This window comes from Chlamydotis macqueenii, chromosome 1 (genome assembly GCF_036417535.1).
Source record: "Chlamydotis macqueenii isolate bChlMac1 chromosome 1, bChlMac1.mat, whole genome shotgun sequence".
Lineage (NCBI taxonomy): Eukaryota > Metazoa > Chordata > Aves > Otidiformes > Otididae > Chlamydotis > Chlamydotis macqueenii.
This window is the reverse complement of record NC_141556.1, coordinates 159,822,566-159,842,062: the sequence shown is the minus strand read 5'-3', so window position 1 is coordinate 159,842,062 and position 19,497 is coordinate 159,822,566. Positions and strand designations below refer to the sequence as shown.

The 19,497-nt window shown below is 43.7% G+C and overlaps 1 protein-coding gene across 1 annotated transcript in view; it reads left to right on the top strand.

The window, feature by feature from the left end:
* The first annotated feature begins 5,801 nt into the window (after nt 1–5,801).
* Nucleotides 5,802–19,497, top strand: part of MBNL2 (muscleblind like splicing regulator 2) — a 112,623-nt gene continuing 98,927 nt past the window's right edge. Inside the window, exon 1 of the mRNA XM_086771311.1 lies at nt 5,802–5,918. The gene's annotated coding sequence lies outside the window, so the exon portion shown is untranslated. The remainder of the gene's footprint in view (nt 5,919–19,497) is intronic.

The window sequence follows — 19,497 nt, the reverse complement described above, 5'->3', positions numbered from 1 at the left end:
GAATAATTAACGATGTCATTCATAACCATAGTAAAGGCATTGCTAATTTAGGATCTTATTAACAAAAAACAGAGGTTAAAATAGAATTAAGATCAGTCAACATGGCATCCCAGAAGATAGATTTTACTACCGCTCTTTAGCTGGGGGAGGTGTATGTGCTTCTTCACTGGCTTTGAAAAGTATGTAATTCTGAGTGCTGAAGACGGCGGTGTTCACATAACAGCCATTGATTTCTTCAAAGCTTTTCGGTCAATACCACAATAACACTTTGATTTAAAAGAACTTCCATTATATGAAATTAACATTACATGGATTAAAAACTGACTCGCTGGTTGATCTCCAGATGTCACTGTTAATGAAAAGACATAAACAAAATTATTGTGATGAGAGGTTTTTCCCAGAGATAGATAGATTTTTTTTCCTAATACTTTTATCAGTGATCTAGATAACATAAAATTATTATGGTAAAGTTTGCAGATGATAGTAAATATTGGAGAACGTGTACTGGTTTTGTCAGTGGGGCTGAATCATCTCATTGAGAGTCATCATCCAACAAAAAGGCAAAATTAAAAGGGCTAAATACAATGTATTACACATGGGATGTGACAAAACTAGCTGTATCTAAAGGGTAGAAGGCTCAGGGTCAGAAAAGAGTTTTACAATGTGAGGCTTGAGAAATGCAGTGTGTGTGGTTTATTAAAGACTGAAAAGAATTAAACTGGTAGCTAGGTATAGCAATGAGCAAAGGAGAGAGTTCATGGCTGGCTTTTCAACCTGGATGTCAAAGCTACAACGCTGTTCAATGCCTGGAAATTTGAAGTTGGCTAAAAACAAACTCGAAATGAGAGACGGTGTGCTAGCAGCAAACACAACTGTTAGAACAGGTTATTCGGGAAGGTGGAGGACTCCCTAAGTGGGTGAAAACCTAATCAGAATTCTTCTCCACGTATACAGTTTAGCCTGGTTTCAAGACGGACATTTATAGTGCTGTACGTTTCTTTTGGTTGAGGACTCTATGAGGTTACAGGTATACAAGTAACCTGCACAGGACAAGGGTATGGGCTCAGCATCGGCAATGTGCCTTGGTCCATACTGTCTAATGACTACCTAACAGATGGTATAGTTACACCATAGCTAACACGCTTTCAGACAATACTGAACATATAGGCAGACACCACCATTCCCTAAGCTCAGGGAATAACTCCTCTGCAGTCCTGCTGCAGGATATGAGCACTGTATCGCCCTGAGCATGTTCATTACATTTGCAGCTCTTCATTAAGACAATGAATGTATTAAAAACTTTTATGTCTGGACTTCAGCTGGTTGGCTGTCACAGTAAGGAAAGGCTCCTCTCTCGTGCATAATAGCCCAATTGTACTTTGTGGGTAGAGGGTTATCTCCCTCCGATGCACTGGAAATGAGTCTCTCCTAGAGCTGGAGCATTGGTGGGAAAACAGTTGTTTTCTGAGATCGTATGGAGAACCTTCCTTCTCAGATGCTTGTCTGCTATGGCTTTTTCATATAGCAAACAAAGTATCAAAGTGTTCAACAAGTCTACAAATAGGAAAGAATTTGCTTCCAAGTAAGGGGGATCCCAAGTAAGGGCGATCTTTGGAGCACGGGTTTTCTCTTAGGATCATCTGGAGATAGGGAATCACTGTTGATTAAAGAATGAAAGAAGCCAGCTCCTACCTTTGTTTCTCCTTTTATTTGACTATAACATGCAAAGCTCAATCTGCTGTGGGACCAGATGGCTTCTGCTGTGACTGCTGAAGACGAGTAACAAAGTCATTGGGCTGGCTCTCTGTGGCTGTGTCTTGAGAAAATTTAATAGCACGTGACATATGGTGTCTGTATTCTATTGATCCACTATGACCTCAAGTGCTGAAATCATGAAGGCCTGTGAAACTTCCTAATAAATGTATCGTGAAGGTATCTGAAGTATTATTTCCAAAAAGCATCCTGAACAGATGGGGCATATGCCCCTCTCATCATATGACAAATTTAATGTTGCATACATGAGAAAAGGAGTTGCAAAACTTGTACAGAAGAAGAAGCTTGCAGACTTAGTTTCCTTGAATGATTGCATTGCACAAACATTTGGTAAATTGTTTATGGAAACCTGATGCTCCAGCATTAAGTAATAAACAAGTAGTTCTATTAACTTGCGTGAGTTCATACATTAAGTTTCATGTGTTTTCTCCTTACCATAAAAAAAAAGAACTAAAATAATGAGTTATAGCACTGGCTATGGATCTTACTGGCCTTTGTGTGTACAAACAAGTGCCCACATACAGGAAAACTTCATACTCACCTGAATCATTCTGTTCTTTGAAAAAAATTAGACGAGTTAAAAAAAAAATCAAGTTGAACTGACTTGACTGCCTTCAAACCAACAATTTAATCTCAACTTGTGTAGACAAGCATAACTTCGGTGAAAGCATGGCAACTTTCCCTAGCTGCAGCATGTGAATATAGAGATACTAAAAAGGGTCTTTTGTAAAGTTTATTTTTGCTGGTAGCCTTGAAAATTAAGGCGCAAAGAGAATTCATGTCTGAACTTAGAAGTTTGCCATGATCCAAATCAGGTTGTTGGATTTTCTTGGTACATACTATAATTCAATTAAAAATACAGCTTATGCCAGTATGGGCTCAAGCTATTTCATTCCATACATCTTCCCTCATATGAAATCCCCAAATTTATTTGAGGCTTCAGAGAAAGAGGCTGCACAGCGTATGGACTGTGTACGCCAAATTTCCAGTGTCCCATAAAAATCGAACAAATTCCTGGAATCCCAATGTTTGAAATTCACGTGTGGGGACACATGAGGGCACCACTGGGCGGGGGATGGCTGCCCGTGGAAAATCGATGTCTATGGGCACCTTCTGCAGGCAAGCTCATCTGAGGCTCCTGGACTCCAGGCAGGGGACATGGCTGGTGGCCTCAGGGCAAGCCCCCAAGCTGCAGGTGGTGCAGCACGGGAGTATGGAGTGGAGACCAGAAGAATGGGGTCTCATGCTTTCTTAAAAGATTTGACAGATTGGCTTTAAGCCTACTCAAAAATTCTGATTTTTTTTTTAATTTCTGATCATTTTATCATTTTGTAAAATACAAATGGCCCTATTGATACAGCTTGTTTTAATGGCAATACCTTGAGTCTTCGTGGTATGCTCTTGGTAAAAAGTAGTAATACAGATAAGCCAAAAAATCCTGCAAATATTAAATAGTTAATGGTATTTAAAGAGTTAATGGTATTTAACTTTGGCTTGCTTTCTCATCAGTTTTCTAGGCTGCACCTTTCAAAGTAGGATAATATTGAGTAAGCCTCATTAAACGGATTTAGAAATTATTTTTTAGAGAAAAATGCAAAATTAATGATCCATGTGCTAATATCAATAAGCCACTTCAGAATATGCATTAATAAACTATTGCTACTTTAAAAATACTCTCCATTGATGGAGAGTATCCAAAATGAACAAGAGGAGAGCAAGTGCTGGGTAGACACCTAGGAAGGCACGAAATTCACACAGGGAATAGATGGCAAAGAAAGGGTGCTGTTGGCACTGACCCCCCCCCACACTCAATGAGTCAACATGAAGTTGCCGTTGCAACAAGAACAAATCTCATGGAGGGATTTATTGGCAAATACGCCATGTGTAAGTCACCATTAATTACTCTGCTTTTTTTCATTACTGATGAGGCTTGGCTGTTCCACAATGTCCTACTGTGGATGCTACATTCGAATGTCCTGAGGAGAGCAACAAGAATGATAAAAGTTTGGGAAAACACAACAATTCTTATCAAAAAGAGAAGTCTGAAGGGAAAATATACCTCATGATAGCTTTAGATGTATATGTAAAAGATTGTCGTAAATAGAATAACATCAGTTGTCCTCCACAATCACCAGAGGAAGACAAAATTTAATCAGGTTAATTTGCAGAAAGAGGGGCTTGCGCAAAAAACAATTAATGGGCACAATAAGTTGCCTGAAGAGAATGTGCTTTTCACTTTAGGTTTTTTAAAGTAGGATAAAAAAAAAAAAACTATGTTGGATTTGACCTGAAATATTTCTGATTCTGCTTCACTGTGAGTAGATGCCTAATAGAAGGCCTCAGGAGATTCTGTGTTTTATGATATCAGCTGTGTACTAAAGTCTTATCTATGGAACACCCTGTTGAGGCCTTTTGCATATTTAACAAGGTCTTTTTCATTTCCACCCTCTTCCATTTAACAAAGATTTAAAAATAATGTGCCAGGAATTTTTTTTTTACAGTCTTGCTTATTTTCCTTCACAAGAACTGCCATTCACCAAGATCAAAACCATAAAAATGGAAGGAAGGAATGGGTTGAGATGTCGCTGTTGCTGCTCCTGGTCGCCCGGGGACTACCGTCTTCAGCAGTGGGTTAAGCTGGAGCAGCAGCAGTAGATTTTTTATTTCTTATTCTCCCCCCCGCCCCCGCCGCCTTTTTCAAAGCCATTCTCTCCTCCTGACAGCTTATTGTACCTGGTGGCATCCTCAGCCGGGCTTCATATTTATTCCATTTATTATATTTCCCTTTCAAAGTAGAGCAATATTAACATACTTTTTCTCACTGGTTATAGTCAAACACCTTTATCCTTGCCTTGAACAGACTGGTTAGAACTGGTTTCCGATTAGCCTTAAAATACTGATTCACCACTTTGCTCATTACTTAAAAAAAAAAAAGTATTTTCTTTTTGTCTCTTTTTCAGCCTCTGAATGCCAAAGGAGCTGGCTAAGTTGAAAGGCTCATTTTCTCAAAACGTAACACGTTTGGCAGTGTGGCAGAAATCTGAAAGTTCTGTTACTGATTCTTGCAGAAGACCTAGGGACAGATTAAAGTGATTTAGCTGAAATTGAAGTGCAGATGCTTTCTGATTTATCCCCCTCCACTCACACTGGGATGGTACAGCAGTTTAGATCCACTTAGGGTGGAGCAGCTGCTGCCTTACTCCTGTCCAAGCCTGGCCACCCCCTCCTTGCCTGGCTTTCCGGAGGGACCTGAACTGCCCAGAAAACAACTGTGGGGTCTGCCAGACCACGCTTCAGCCCTTCCAGCCCACAGAGCAGGGGTCAGCTGAGATCGTGGGGGGCGAGGGGATTACGGGGGACTCACGGCCCGAGTCACCAGTGCCCCAGCAGCTCCCCTTCACCCGACAGAGCACCAGCGTAGTCTGAGGGGCTGGAGGCAAACCGGGAATCATTGCTACTCCCTCCCCTCTCCGGCTGGGATATTTCATGGGTTTTAGGGGAAGGTGCCAAGCCTTGCTCCGGGAAGAGCGGCCTGCGGGAGGACGGGGGCTGAGGGTGGTCTGCGCTGGCTGCTGGGGGCCGCTGGTTCGCCTGTGAACGTCACTTGAAGGGGGACAGGAACTGTTCGCGAATTCGGGTTAAAATCTGGCTCTGGGAGCCAAACCACGCGTTTGTTTCCTCCTCGCCCACAGTAATGGTGACACCCCATGGCTCCACCGACAGAAAGGAAGCAGAACAACACGCCTCAAACACAGTATTTTGGCCCTTCCGCAGCCTCCCTCGTTGTTTTGCGGAGAAAACGTTCGGGTTTGTTCCCCGGGGCGGTCCGGGGTCTCCGCAAAACACCACGGGGCAGGCCCGCTCCTCCGGTACCGCCTGGGCCCCAGCCCTCTCCCCAGCCGCCGCGGGACGGCGCGGGCTACTGCGCGGGGGGCGGTGCGGGATGCGGCGGGCGGGCGGGCCCGGCCCCGGGGCGGTGCGGCGCGGCGCTCGGCCCCGGCAGGGAGGGGCCGGACCGCCCCTCAGCGAGCAGCCGCCGCCGCGGCGGGAGAGGTGACAAGCCGTTGCGCGGAGCCGCCTCCGCCTGGGTGGGAGAAGCGGCTGCCCCCTCCCGGCTCTGCCGCCTCTCCGTGCCCCGCTCCGAGGTAAGCCGGCCGCCCGCCCCGCGGCTGCGGGGGAACGGGGAGGGAAGGGGTGACGACACAGCGGGTCCCGCGGCGTCTCCGTGCCGCCCCCCCCCCCCCCCCCGCCCTCGCGTTGCCGCGGGGCCGGGCCGAGCGGGGACGTTGCGGGCGCACGGCGGCGGCGGCGGGAGTTTCGTTTCTCCGGCGGCCCGGGGAGGAGTCGCGGCGGCGGTGCCGGCGGCCCCAGGGGAGCCTGGCGGCGGCGGCGGCCGTAGTGGTGGTGGCGGCGGCGGCCCGCGGCGCCTCCCCGGCGGGGAGCGGCCGCCGGAGCGCGCCGGGCCGAGCCGTTGCCCGTCCCGCCGCACCTGGGCGGGAGGCGGCCATCCCCCCCCCCCCCCCCCCCCCCCGCCACCCCGTGCCCGCCTCGGCCTCTCCGCCTGCTGCCGCCGCTGCCGCCGCGCTGAAGGGCGCGGGAAGGCGCCCCCGGGCCCGGCGTTTGTTCCGGGTGCCCCCCTCTGCTCCCGCCGCTTTCTGTCCTCTTCGCCTTCTCTGGTCCGGGAAGGCGGCGGGGGCTGCCGCCTGCCCGCTGCGCCCGCTTCGGCGGCGCTTTGCGGTTTTGTGAACTCAGCATTTGGCACGGCGCGCTTGCGGGGAGCGGCGGCCAGCGGCAGTCCTAAGTTAGTTTTTGTGACTTCTGGAAGGGGGGGAGGAAAAGGGCTCCGTGGGGCCCTGACCGCCCCAGCGGCTTCTTCCCCATCGCCTCCCCACCTCGCCAATCTCCCCCCCCCGCCCAACCCCGTACCCCTCGCTTCAGCACTGCGGCCGGGGGCTCGCTGTGGTCAGCAGGGAATAACGCTGGGCAGGTTTTGGGGAAGGGAGGGGGGTGCCCCCCGTGAAGGTGAGTGTGACAGGAGAGGAAAACTGTCGGAAGTGAAATGTTTTTCTTGCCACTAGTTTTGTGCGGAAACCCCGTATATTTATTCCATGTATGCACACATGCATGTGTTTATGTATACATGGAAAGTACACAGGTATTTTTTGAGCTATGAGAATATTGCCCGTAGGCTTCTGTTTCCAGATGTTTTGTTTTCTGTTTCTAGTAGGCATATTTGCATTTCTGCTGGGAGGGGAAGAGACAGCCAAAATGTTGCTGAATGCGTATTTGAACAGTAGCATGGAACAACTTGTGTGCCTTTAATTCAGCTGCAGAGGATATCCATGTGGGATTAGTATACTTAAGCGATCATGTCACGCTGACGTATCTTGTTCAGACTTGTAGATTTTTAAAGCAGTGTGGACTTGTAGGTAGTAGCAAAAGTGTAATTAATTTTAAACATTTGACTTGGCCTAGTGCTTGTGATTTTAATGTGGTATTCGTACCTTTGATAAATACGCGTAGATTGTGCTGTCTGTCCTCCGTTTTTTCTTCGTGTGTGCGCATACCACGCTGCACAAACGAAAAAGGCACCCGTGGTAGGCTTTAGGGCAAAATGCATATTTAAACTCTTCTGGGAAATGCTGTAAAGTTACTGTTGGGGACTAGTGGAAAGCTTCTTTCATACAGTCTGAGAGTATGTTTTTAAAAAGGGAAAGTTGCTTCAGCATCAGTGATGCCAATTTGTAACTTGTATTTGGCGTTAATGTTATTTGCATACATCCAGTACAGCTGATCCTGATACTGGAAGGCATATAATTCTTCCTGCTGTGGACAAGGCCCTTTTGTGTAGTGTCAACTTTGTACACTTTAAGAGGGTGTATGAACCCCAGGTAGAGCCCTGCGGTTTCTCTCTCCTGTGATAAGGCGGTCGGGGGTGCCAGCCTGGTATTGCTCACTGGAGATCTTGGCAACAAAACTTTGGACACAGGCCGGAGCTCCCAGCTGGCGCGCGCCAGTCTTTGGCACTTGCTGGTGTATGCTGTGGCTCACCTACACGTGAGTGAAATTTGGAACAGGAGTGGGCTGCAGCGCTGGTTTGCACTGGTATAAAGGGCCTCTTCTGAGCTAACTTGCAGGATGGCGGCTATACAGTCACGTTTCCCTGTCGCCGACGAGATGGGCTGTTTTGTGGTGGTATTGCTGCTGTCACCACAGGAGAGGTACTTCTGCCTTCTGCAGATAGGTGAGTGGATGACGTGACATGTCGCCTCAACATGCTTTCCCTCTGAAACTTACCTCCTTTATCATTTATGCCCACTCTCTGAAGAAATGGCCTGGTTTTAGATGTGAGCAGACCTGCCAAAATCTCAAATCCTTGGCATGGGTATGTTTGTGATTGTGAGTCTGAAATCTTCATTTGAGCATCATTTCCTTAACTTTGGCTTTTGTAGAATAACAGTTGTCATAAGATTAAAAATAAAGTCTACTTGCTGCTTGACACTTGGTGGGTGAAATTTTCATCTCTTCTACTACAGCTGCTCTGTAGTTTCTCTGCTGGTTGCAGAGTCCCTAGAATTGTAGTGTGCAGCACTAAATAAACTACATTTTCTACTAACCTAGGGATTCTTAAGCTATGGTATACCTACCGTAGCAAAAGTGGTACTTGAGTCCTGCCACCAGTGGCATGTGACTGCCATTTTGGGACCCTTTTTAAATCTTGTTTTTTCTTGGGTTAAAAGCTCAACTAAAAGACACTGGAAAAAGTTCTGTTAAAAATTTATGGCAGGAAGAAGAAAGAGCGTATTAAATTGGTATTCCCATTGCTGCCTGATGGTGTTAGATGTTTTTGCATCCTCTGGGTAGCTCTTGGAATCTCAGCAACACTGCATGATTATTTTACTCCTTACGCTGCTCAGTAAAATTATACAGCTTGATTTATTTAGGTTTGGCGTGTTCTCACTGAAACTCATACCATGCTAGGTGAATGAACAGTCTGCTTGTTTATATTGCCTTTTTTTTTCCCTGCACTTTTAATAGGCCCTCATAGGTCTTATTGTGGTTCTGCTGGAAGGTTTAAGAATTTGGTCCAACCTGCCAATAAAAACAGAAATAAAGAACCATGAACTATGTTAAACTTGTTATCGAAGAAGGTGTTTTCATACTGTCTGTTATAAGGGTAGAAATCTCGCTTTAGATGGCTCCAGCCAGTCCTACAATCACATTTACTGCTCTTCTATAATTTTTTTTTCCTGGCAGTTTATTGTTAGCTGTCTGGGGCTGAAGTACCCAGGACAGATGTGAACACACTGTCTTCATCTTTGCACAATTACAAAGTAACCTAATTGGCTTCCAGATTTCACTGTATCTTTCTTCATGTCCCTCTATCATAATTCAGGCTCATTCTGTCTACTCATTACTCCTTTCCAGATGTCTTCTACCAATCGAATCTTTGCTGGATCACTTTCCCCCAGATGAATTTATATTCGATTTCTCAAAGGCATCCAAGAAATAAAATGCCTGATGGAATTTTCTTCTTTTTCCTTTTTTTTTTTCTTTCCCTCCACTCCCCATTACCTTTCAGTATTCTCCCACGTTCATTTGCAACTTTACGTAAGTAGAGCTAGTTAGAAACTGTTCATTAAAATGTCATTGAACTGAAAGTCAGGAAGAGTGTTGATGAAAAAAAACTTTTCAGTTTCAAGTCACTTGTTTCTGGTGAATAAACCTTTAAAACCAAAAACAATCTCTTTATTTTCTGCTGCTGCTATTTCCCCTGTGCTTTTTGCTGTCTCGATCATTGTGGTTGGATTATTTGTGCTAACTGGGTTTGACACAATCAATTCGCTCACCGCTTCACAGAAATGCAATATCGAAACACTCAACTAAATTTGGAATAAAAATGTAGTTGGTGTGGCTGAATCAACTACAGGTATGAAGGAAGAGGAGACTTCTTCGAAGAGCTTGAAATGTTGAATAACTCAACAGTGTATCCTGACCTGCAGCTGCACACCGGCGTTCTTGGCTTACGTTGGGTGGGTGATGACAGTGATGGTTGTCACGGACTGTTCCTCTGTGGAGCCCAAGGTAGCCCTTCTTCTGCCCAGGGTTGGGGCCACAGAGAGCTGTCAGGTTGTGGGCAGATGCCTGAGTGCTCTGTGGATGCAGCCTGGAAGATGGGAGGATGATGGTGCTGGAGAAAGACATAGCACGTTCTGGAGCAATCACATTTCCTAGACTGGAAGGCTTCGTGCGCAGTGTACTGGAGACACGGGTCACTCTTTGCCTAGATAGAGCTGAGCCAGCAACACTGTCATTGAGTAATGTTTCAGTATGAAAGTATAATGTCAGTGTAAAGTCCAGAAATACGGCTGACCTATGACCAGTTGGGATCATGTATCTTAAAGCAACAAAACCAGTGCCTGTCTGTGGCTGCAACCTCTCAACAGTTTTTTTTTCCTCTCCTCACCACCGAATTCCAGGTTTAGGTTTAATTTCAGCTACATCTCCTTGTTTTGATGGTGCTGCAGCTGTTTGTGCTGAAGGATAAATAGGTCTGTTGTGTCTCCACACTGAGAGAATTTGAGACTCACTCTGGCTGTTTCACCTGGTGGTTTGATGCTGATGTTGGAAAGCAGTGTCGAGGGAGTTGAGCTTTGTAGGTGTCTACAGGGGAAGGATGGAGTGATGGGGGAGCGGCTTCCCACTGTTGCTAAATTGTACTGCTGCTTGTTTTCCCCATTCCTCCTAGTTTATCCGGGAAGAACCCAGACTGTTCATATTTTTGTGTGCCCTCATGAGGTGTCCACACTCACCAGTAAGAGACAAATATCTCGTGCCTGATGGTATCAAAAAGGAGGTCTGTGAGGTTGAGTATGTGTCAGCCCACACTTCCTCTGACAGGAGATAATTTGAAGCATAGGAAGGTCCATGTCCTCTCTTTAGTTTGGTGTCCCTAGTCCATAGCATTAGGTCCATTTCGGCAAGCCCATAGTTGACTTTGTTACTGACCGTTTTCAGGAACAGATTTGGCACTTGCCAGTGCTTGCTCGGGACAGTATATCCATGGCGAGTTTCTTCAGCAATGGTAGGACTATTATATTTTTAAGGAGGAAGGAAACTTCTGAAAATTTTCTTAATGATTTAAGACTGGGAGAAGAATGGGTTGAATTCATAGGTCGTGGAGGAAAAAAAAAAAGTTTAAGGTACAGGGGTGTCTAAATATGCTTGACTTGTGTAGACTGGCTGTTGGTGGGTATGGGTGAAGTGCATTTTTGTTACTGAAGAGGGCTTTCCAAGCATGCACAAGCTTTGTGTAGAGCATTTCCTTGCAGTGCAGTATGTCTATGTGTACGTCGTAGGGCCAGAGCACCGATGGCCTTAGCAGAGACTTTGATGCATTAATTATTTCAGCCTTTGTTTGCCATTCTCAAGTCTGGAAATTCTGTCCTCTGTGTGTTTATATGGTGAGGTATCAAAACATCAAGGTGATTCTGGGGTTTGCTACTGGAGCAGTGGTTGTTAGGAGTTGACTATATTTTTGATCATTGCTAGTGGTACCGGTTAGTGGTTCCCTGAGCCCTCAGGCCCTCACCCTGCTGTGGCTGTTTGTGAGCAGGAGAAGATTTTGGAGTTTCCTGGTCTTTGCTCTGCTGAGGCTTTCTCTAATTCTTGGAAACTGGGCATTCTTTCACTTGCTTGAACGAGATGATGCTCCTTCTGTAACAGCAGTAGTGTTGTGATATCCTTAATGTTGAACTTCTCTGTCAAGAGTCACGTCAAAAATATGACCAACTTTGCAGGTTGGACCAGAGGTGATCTGTGAAGGTGCCAAGGGGACTATGAGGAAACTGGCTTTTCGTAAGAAACATGAACAGATTAATTTTGGGGACTTCATCATGTTCAGCCTTGTCAAGGTACCTGTTGAAATTCCCAAGATTTATCATTCTGGGACATTTTGCTACCTTCTGTTACAAGATATTAGTGCTAGCCTTCCAAAAGCCATTTGTTTATTGTAGTCCTTAAGTGAATAAATGTTAGCTTTAGCTTTTCAGATTAATGAAATCTAATAAAGATGCCTTACTAGAGACACTGTAGATTTCATATTTGCAGAACAGGTAAACAAAGCACTTTCTGCCATCTGCTTGTGCCCGAGTCTTTGATTCTGTCTTGTGAGGGGGGGAAAACTCATGGGATTTGGATCACATCTAGACAGCTTTGGGTGATGCAATGCATGTCGGGTATTTCACTCTTGGGATAGTGTATTGCCTGCTGGCAGTTAGAGGTAGGTCTTGCATCACTCAATTCATTCACTTAATTTTATAATGCTTTATGGTCTTTGCTTCCTGTTTGTGGTAGAGTGTATTTCTCCTGGTATTTAAAGCTTTTAGAAGGTATCTGATTTCTTGGTTTCTTTTCCTAATTCCTTGAACAGCCCCTTCAAGTTTATAACACGGCAGATGAGGAGGGCTGTGCCATTCGGGTTGCTGGAGGTGCAAGCTGTTGAATCCTGGGAATGGTTAGACCTGGATATGCATCCTGTGGGAGCAGTGGTGAGTGTGGACAGGAAGAGTGAGGGCGTAATAGCCATAATGGTGAGATGAAGGCACGTTCCAGCATAAAGAGGTGTTGTCAGTGGCTTCAGTCAGTCATTTTCTTGAAATAACCTGACCTCAGTGTTGTGAATTAGAGGAAGGGGGAAGAAAAATCGATATGCTTCCTGGGCTATAAAGAGGCCTCTTGACTAACAGTGTGGCAATAACTGGAGGCCAGAGCTGGGTGGAGCTCAATCCTCCTCCCTCATGAAGCAGCAGAGCAGTTTGGTCATCTGAATTGTGGCGATGGCCCTAGGGCTGACAGGAGGATTATTGCAGCATTGTTCTCGCTTTCTAGAAAGCTTACCTCATCCTTCTTTACCAATTTCAAAGATGATTGAAGCACATTTTCTTACGTGATACCAGCAGTGCCAAACCTGCTAGAGCTGGTCCCTGCAGCTGCTGAGTGGAGTCTGCTGCTGGAAACAAACTGGAAAGGAGGAAAAATCTTGGTTTGTGTGCACAAGGCTTTTAGGATTGAGATGATGAGTTTTCTGAACAGGAGGAATGATTAAAACTGCTGTAGTTCCACTTTGCTTACTTTAGCAGGATTTTGTCCATGGGTTCATATGTATTTGTTGCTTTCTGCATAATAAACTGAAAAAAAGGAGCAGAATGAATGGGATGTCCTTAAAGGGATTTTCTTGGGTTTTTATGAGTGGGTTTTTTTTTTTTGTTGTTGTTGGTTTTTTTGAGCTCCCAGTACACTTGAAATTCTGTTGTCTCAAAAAGAAATCTTTGAAGATGGCCATAATTAGAAGTGTCTGTCTCAATTTTTTTTTTTTGAAGGACCTGTAAAGAACTCTTCTAGGAAGTAAGCATGGGTTATGTCAATTTCTGTTATTAAGTGGCTTGGTCATTTATCTTTGTAAAATGGAAGTTCATTCAATATGCAGAATAGCCAAGAGGACTGAAATAGTGAGGTCTAAAATTTTGTGAACCTTTCTATGGAGGATCCAGAGCTTTTAACCTATCCCTCCTGTTAGCAGTTCAAAGAAGAATCAAAAGAAGCAAATGGAAAACATGTGTGTATTATTCCCTTAGATATACTACCAACAGTAAAGGGAAGAGATAAAGATAGAAGTCTCACTAGTTCGTCCATTGGGAACTGGACACGTGATCGCTGCTTTTGTCAAAGGCAGTACTTCCAGCTCAGATCAAGTCCTGTTGCCGTGTCTAGAGCCAGTGAAGAGCTACTGTTATGAGCAGAGGTCTAGGCTGAGAGAGCTGGGCTTCTTTAGTTGGATAAAAAGTAGGCCTAGGGTCAATCCAGTAGCTGTTACAGCTGTTTACAGCCACTGGAGGATGGTTTTGAAGATAACAGGGCCAAACTCTATTCGGTAGTGCCAGATGGCAGAAAAGGACAATGGCAACAAATTGTTGCTTTGGAGATTCAGGTTGGACACTGGGAAAATCTTGTTACTAGGAGGGCAGTGCAGCGCTGCAGCAGGTCGTCCAGAGAAGCTAATATCTAGCTTAAAGAGCTTTTCAGGACTCATCAAGGCAAAGTCACAGCTGGCTTGATCTGCTGTTGGCCATAGCCTTGTTTTGAGTCAGGTACTAGGTAATCTCCAGAGGTTTCTTCCAACCCAACTTCCTAGAAGCCTGGCTCAGATGCCCCCAAAATGAAGAATATATTAGACGGTTTTGAACTGAGCCAACAAGCTACTATAGGATACTTAGGGGTAAACTTAATTTTGTATCCTTAATACAGCTTTTGTAGTTTCTACAGTAATGCTTCAGTGACTAATACTGAGATGAGTATTGTGGGCCTCAGTATTTATGACCTGAGGACTTGCAGGTTATTTTTGTCAACAGGTTTCTTTTGGTCTCACTTGGCCCAGAGAGAAGGGGCAGAACTCTTTGATGGTTAATTCTGCCCAAACAGGCAAACCTTCCTCACAGGCCTGCTGAAGATGGCTTAAGGGGATGAGGTGGTGTTACAGTTGCCAAGAGGGCAGATGGACTACAGTGAGATTGGCCTTATGATCTTAAGTTTGTAAGACTGTATACCCTGTAGCAAAAGATCAGCATAATCATCTTGTGTTTTTCCTCCACAGTCTCCTTTGCCCAGTACTACCTTTACATAAGCCAAAGGAGGCAGACAGGATGCCTTCTAATCTTGTTTTGGCTCTACTAATGTGTATTAGTGCTCATATTTTCCCGTTATTAGAGTTGGTATGAGGGGGAATACCCAAATGAATGGCTTTGTCTATTTTATAATACTTTTTTTTTTTTTCTTTGAGAGAGAGAAAGGGAGGGAAGAGTCAGAGAAAAATACATAAGGAGTGAAGTATGCCATGTTAGAAAGCTGGCCTTACAGACTTTTCCCTACAAATAAACACTCTGTTCTATCTTTGGACCTCTGGTGAATGAAATCCTGTATACGTTTTGATTTTTTTGAGGCATTCTTTCTGTAATTTACTTCATTTTTGAAGTGGTGGGACTAAATCTTGGTGTGCACTGCTTGAACCATGCTGTCATCAGAGATCAGGCTTTTGGATGCCTCTTTGTCCTGCACCTAGTCCTTCTGCTAGAGGACCTCATTTCTTACCCTTCATTGATCTTGCTTGCTTATTTTTCCAGAGTGAAAATAATTCCTATTTCTTTCTCTGTATGCAGCTACTTATTTTTTGTTTTCTGTTATGACATTGGAAAAAAGCAAGGTTCATGATCCTGTGTATGGTATTATGTGGCAGAGTAATCAGGCGAAGATTCGCATGTAAAAACATTCTGCAAACAAAAGTATTCCTGGCATTTCACAGTAAGCAGAGAGCAAGCTGAAACAAAACCAGCCTTTTTTGAGGTGAAAATGGAAATTTTGTGCAAAACTCACGACTATTTGAATGCATGTAACTCTACTGTTGAACAAAAAGCTTGCCTATGTGAACACAGACTCATAGACTCCACAAAGCAGAGCTGCCTGCTAACCAAAAGACTAGTTGCTTGCCAGCAGTTCACTTGGCGTAGCTTTCTCCTACCTGTCATCCATACTTCACAGAAAGAAATAAAACCCTGTACTTACATTCTCCAGGCCTTCCCTCCTTGCCAAAGTAATGCTTTGTTAATTATATGGCGTCCTCCGCTCTTACATGTGCGGGTTATTAATTGCTGTAAAAGGGTGAGGGATTCAATCCTACTCTTACTGATTTTAAAAAACAAAAATTATCCAATTGGCTCTCATTTTCTGTGAAGTCTCCTGGAGCCTATTTGCTCTGCTTACAGTGGTGATTGCTTGCTGATTTTGCTGCATGCCCCTGAGCATCTACCCTACGGGCTCAGGCTGTTATGTAGGAGCTTGTAGGAAAGCAACAGCTAGCATCACCCATTAAATAGAATCATAGCAATGAAAAATAGGAATGGAATGTTTTACACCTGTATTGCAGTAGCATGCAAAACCAGTAGGATAATTTTAATGAAATAGAAAGAGTGAGGTGAGTTATTGTTGTGCTAATTGAAGCTGGGAAAATTAAAAATGTAGCTTAGTTTCAGTGGCATCTTTTTTTCCCTTTGGGTTTCTAATGGAGTAATAAAATAGAGCTTTTGGACTTAAAGGATAATTAGAGAGTCCTCATTACATCACTGGTTAGAAGATTTATTATTTGCAGTCATTGCTTGAATTATATACAGGATCTTATAGACAATTCTATGATTCTATGATCTTGGATACATTAGAGGCCGATAACTGAAGCTTCGTAAAAGATTAAAAAAATACTTGGTCTACCTGCAGAAAACATAATTGGAAGACTTTTGTCATGTAGTCATGTAGTTATTATTTTTGGTAATTAGGAACTTTTTAGAGGACAAATCTTGTTCCTGCATCTTCTTAGTAAGCTGGCTATTACGGGCAGCCAGCAAATTCTCAGCATAAGGGGCAGAAGTTTACTATGTGCATCCTCCACCTATGCTCCCTGAAACACCAGAGGGTTTTCCTATGCCCACGTGGCTTTGTGGCTGAGGTTAGCAGGTTCTCTGACAAGGTGATTTATCAAATGGTTTCCTCCTGTTGTGCGTTTGAATAGGAGCTACTCCAAATCTGAGGCCAGAACAATAGCTATGGAGGAAATTAGTCATGGAGGGATCTGAGGAGGAAGGAGCATGTTTTTATCAGCAATGGAAGAACTTCCCGGTACACAGGGGTCTCGCTAAAGATAATTTAGGCATTAATGAGTAGTGACAGTTTACACCTTTGCATTGTTTCCAACTGGGTATTAAAGACTAAAGGGTACAACCCTTGCTTTCTTCTTAACTTAATGCATTTGGAAAGTATTCTTCATAACCACATGGATTCAAAATACATTTTTATGAAGGCTTAAGCATTTGGTGTTTATTTCAGCTGGAGTGAGAGGCTTGGGAGAATTTCATCAGAGAATTCCCTGGTTGTGGTTGATGGTGTACAAAATGGGGGGATATGAAGTCATTTAGCGAAGAGAAGGATTTATCTTCAGTTTATGATACATGTTGCTGGCTTAAATAGTACTTGTGCTTTTACCCTGTGATTCCTTGTGATTCATGAAACATCTCGTCTGAGTAGGGTTCAGCAGTTGAAGACAAAGAATTTCTGGTTTGTATGTAACCTCTTTACATTCTGCTAAAAGAATTGGGAAGATGTATTCTGATATGTATTGAGGAAAGGGTTTACGTTTTTGAATGGGTACAGATACCTAAATATATGGCATCTAAAACGACACTAGACCATTTTATATCTGGGACATATGCACGGGGCTGGCAGATATAAGCCAGAACATACCAGTAACACAGTCTTTCCAGCAGTGGCCACTGGAGGCTGACAGGAATTCCCCAGGGCATCTATGAATGCACTAGATGTCTGGGTTTGGATGACTAAAATTTAAATATTGATGCTTTAATACTTTTGTAATTTGATATTTCAGGTCAGCAAACTGCAGACAGCTTTATTTCAGCTGTCATGAAGAAAAATAGAATCATTTTCCTGAAAAAAACTTTTGCATAAGTCTGCATTCTAAGAGTAAGGCAATAGGTGGTTTGTCAGTTTATTTTACCTAGCTTATTATTTTGACAGTTTGTATTACCTAGCTTATATAGACTGACTCAGCAAGATGTTGGTTGTTTTACCAACCTTCCCTCCCCCGAAAAATGCTCCTCTCCAAAACCAGGTAGAAAATCAAGAGGGAGGATCCTAGTCCAACTCCAGTTAGGTTAATTTGGTGTCAATCAGTTGTTCAGAGGAAGAAAGTGTCAGTGAATGCAAGGATTGATGTTCAGTCAGGGAAAAAAAAAAACCAAACCCTGGAACATGTTCAGCATAGCTTAGAGAACAAGCTTATGTAGCTTATATAGCAACATAGCTGGAACATGCTTATGGCAAGCTGAGGATTTACACCAAAGCTGTAACTGTACATTGTCAAAATACAGGTGTTCTTTAGCTTTATGTTAATGTCTTTAGTTTTTTAAAATTATTTTGAAAATCAAAAGTACTATCCAGTGCATGTAACATAAGTGTCTAAATATTTATGTTCCTAATAAAACTTCTTCTGTAGTAAGATTTCACCTCTTGTATGTTTAATGAACGACGTGACAGAAGGAGACTAAGGGTGACCATCTCGGGTATCCAGTAGAGAAACACAGATGCTTTTAGGGTTTGATAGAATGTCTTAGAATAGCTACTTTGGGCTAGGATGAATCACAGCCCACAAGTCCTTGTTTCTCTTCAGTGACTATAAAGAGAGAGGGGGAGTGGAGTGACTCAGTGAGATGTGGTTGTTTATATTTGGTCAAATATATTTCAAGCGAAGTTCATAAAGCTACAATCCAGAGGCAGCTCAGCTCTCCACGGCACCCGGATATGTGTCTCAAACGTTCAGCTACAAAGCCTGGTTGGAGAGTGTTGCAGCTCTCCTCTGGCTAACGCCTTCATCACGCTTCCCAACTGGAACCACCCTGTGAAGGGAGACGGTGCACGTGTACTCAGTTTTCATCATCATGGGGAATTGGTGGCATCCCAATATAAAGTCAGGATGCAGACAGGGTGTGTGCCTGAACCCATGTGTTTGGATCTCACAATTTAGACTTGGCTTAAACTCCTTGTGCAAGCAGCGGAAGGAGAGAAGGGATTTGGAAGGCCTCCAGAAGCCACCTTAAGTTTGGTAAGATTGAATCCTAACAACCAACTTGAATATACGCTTGCTTCTGTGGTGTGTTTTCATTTTGTATTTCTCTGAGCATGGACAATGAAAATAGAATAGTTTGTTTTCATGTCTGTGTGCAATCAGTCTCCAGTTTTCCTAGGTTAGGGAGGCATTGAGATGTCTGGGCTTTGGGAAGTTAAAACAATTGAGATCCTGGACTTAAAGTTCTTCTGACAAGCATGTTTTTAAAACCAGAATTAGACCTAGCAGGGTCCTTCCAGAACAGCATACCTGCTTCCAGTTAGTTGGTTGAATTTTGGCATTACTCTTTATTTTTGTAACTTACAATGATTTCTACCAGCACTTCATCCCTGCTAGAGAGAGAGAAGTGGGGTGAGATATTTTGTCAAGGCTGGCATCAGTGGTATTATGCATGAATAGGTCTAGCTGCCTAGTTTTAAAATCTTGGCAGCTGCCTTGACATTTCTTTATGCTGCCATTCAGAGCATAGCTACCAAGTTTGAATTTTGCTGGTAGTAGCACTTGTGGGAAGTTACTGAGGGAAGAGTCGAATACAAGAGTCGAATACTGACATAAGAAATAGTTTTGAAGTTCTTCTTACCATTGCTGAACTTACCAAAATGTCACTATTGCCATAGATCATCTAGGCATGACTCAAAATCATCTTTCTGCTGTACTGAATGTCACATCAGTTGCTTGGTGTCTTCAATGTTAGTATTATATATATTCCACACTTCTCCCTTTAAATTGAGAAGTTTTGTTGTTTCTAGGATTAGACCTGATCGCTACGATTCAAGAATAAAGAAGGAAAAACAACTGTGTAGGCTCTGCATGTTCCAGTTCTCCTTCTCTGTATTATTTCCAAAATAGTCCACTTTTCTCCAAAAGTTACGTCTACGCCCTTCAGAAAATTGTGTGTAATAGCCACCCTTAGCAACCTTTTTCCCATGATTCATTAATTATAGCAGCATGTCAAGCAGAGCCGATGGCATTTTCTGAGTTGA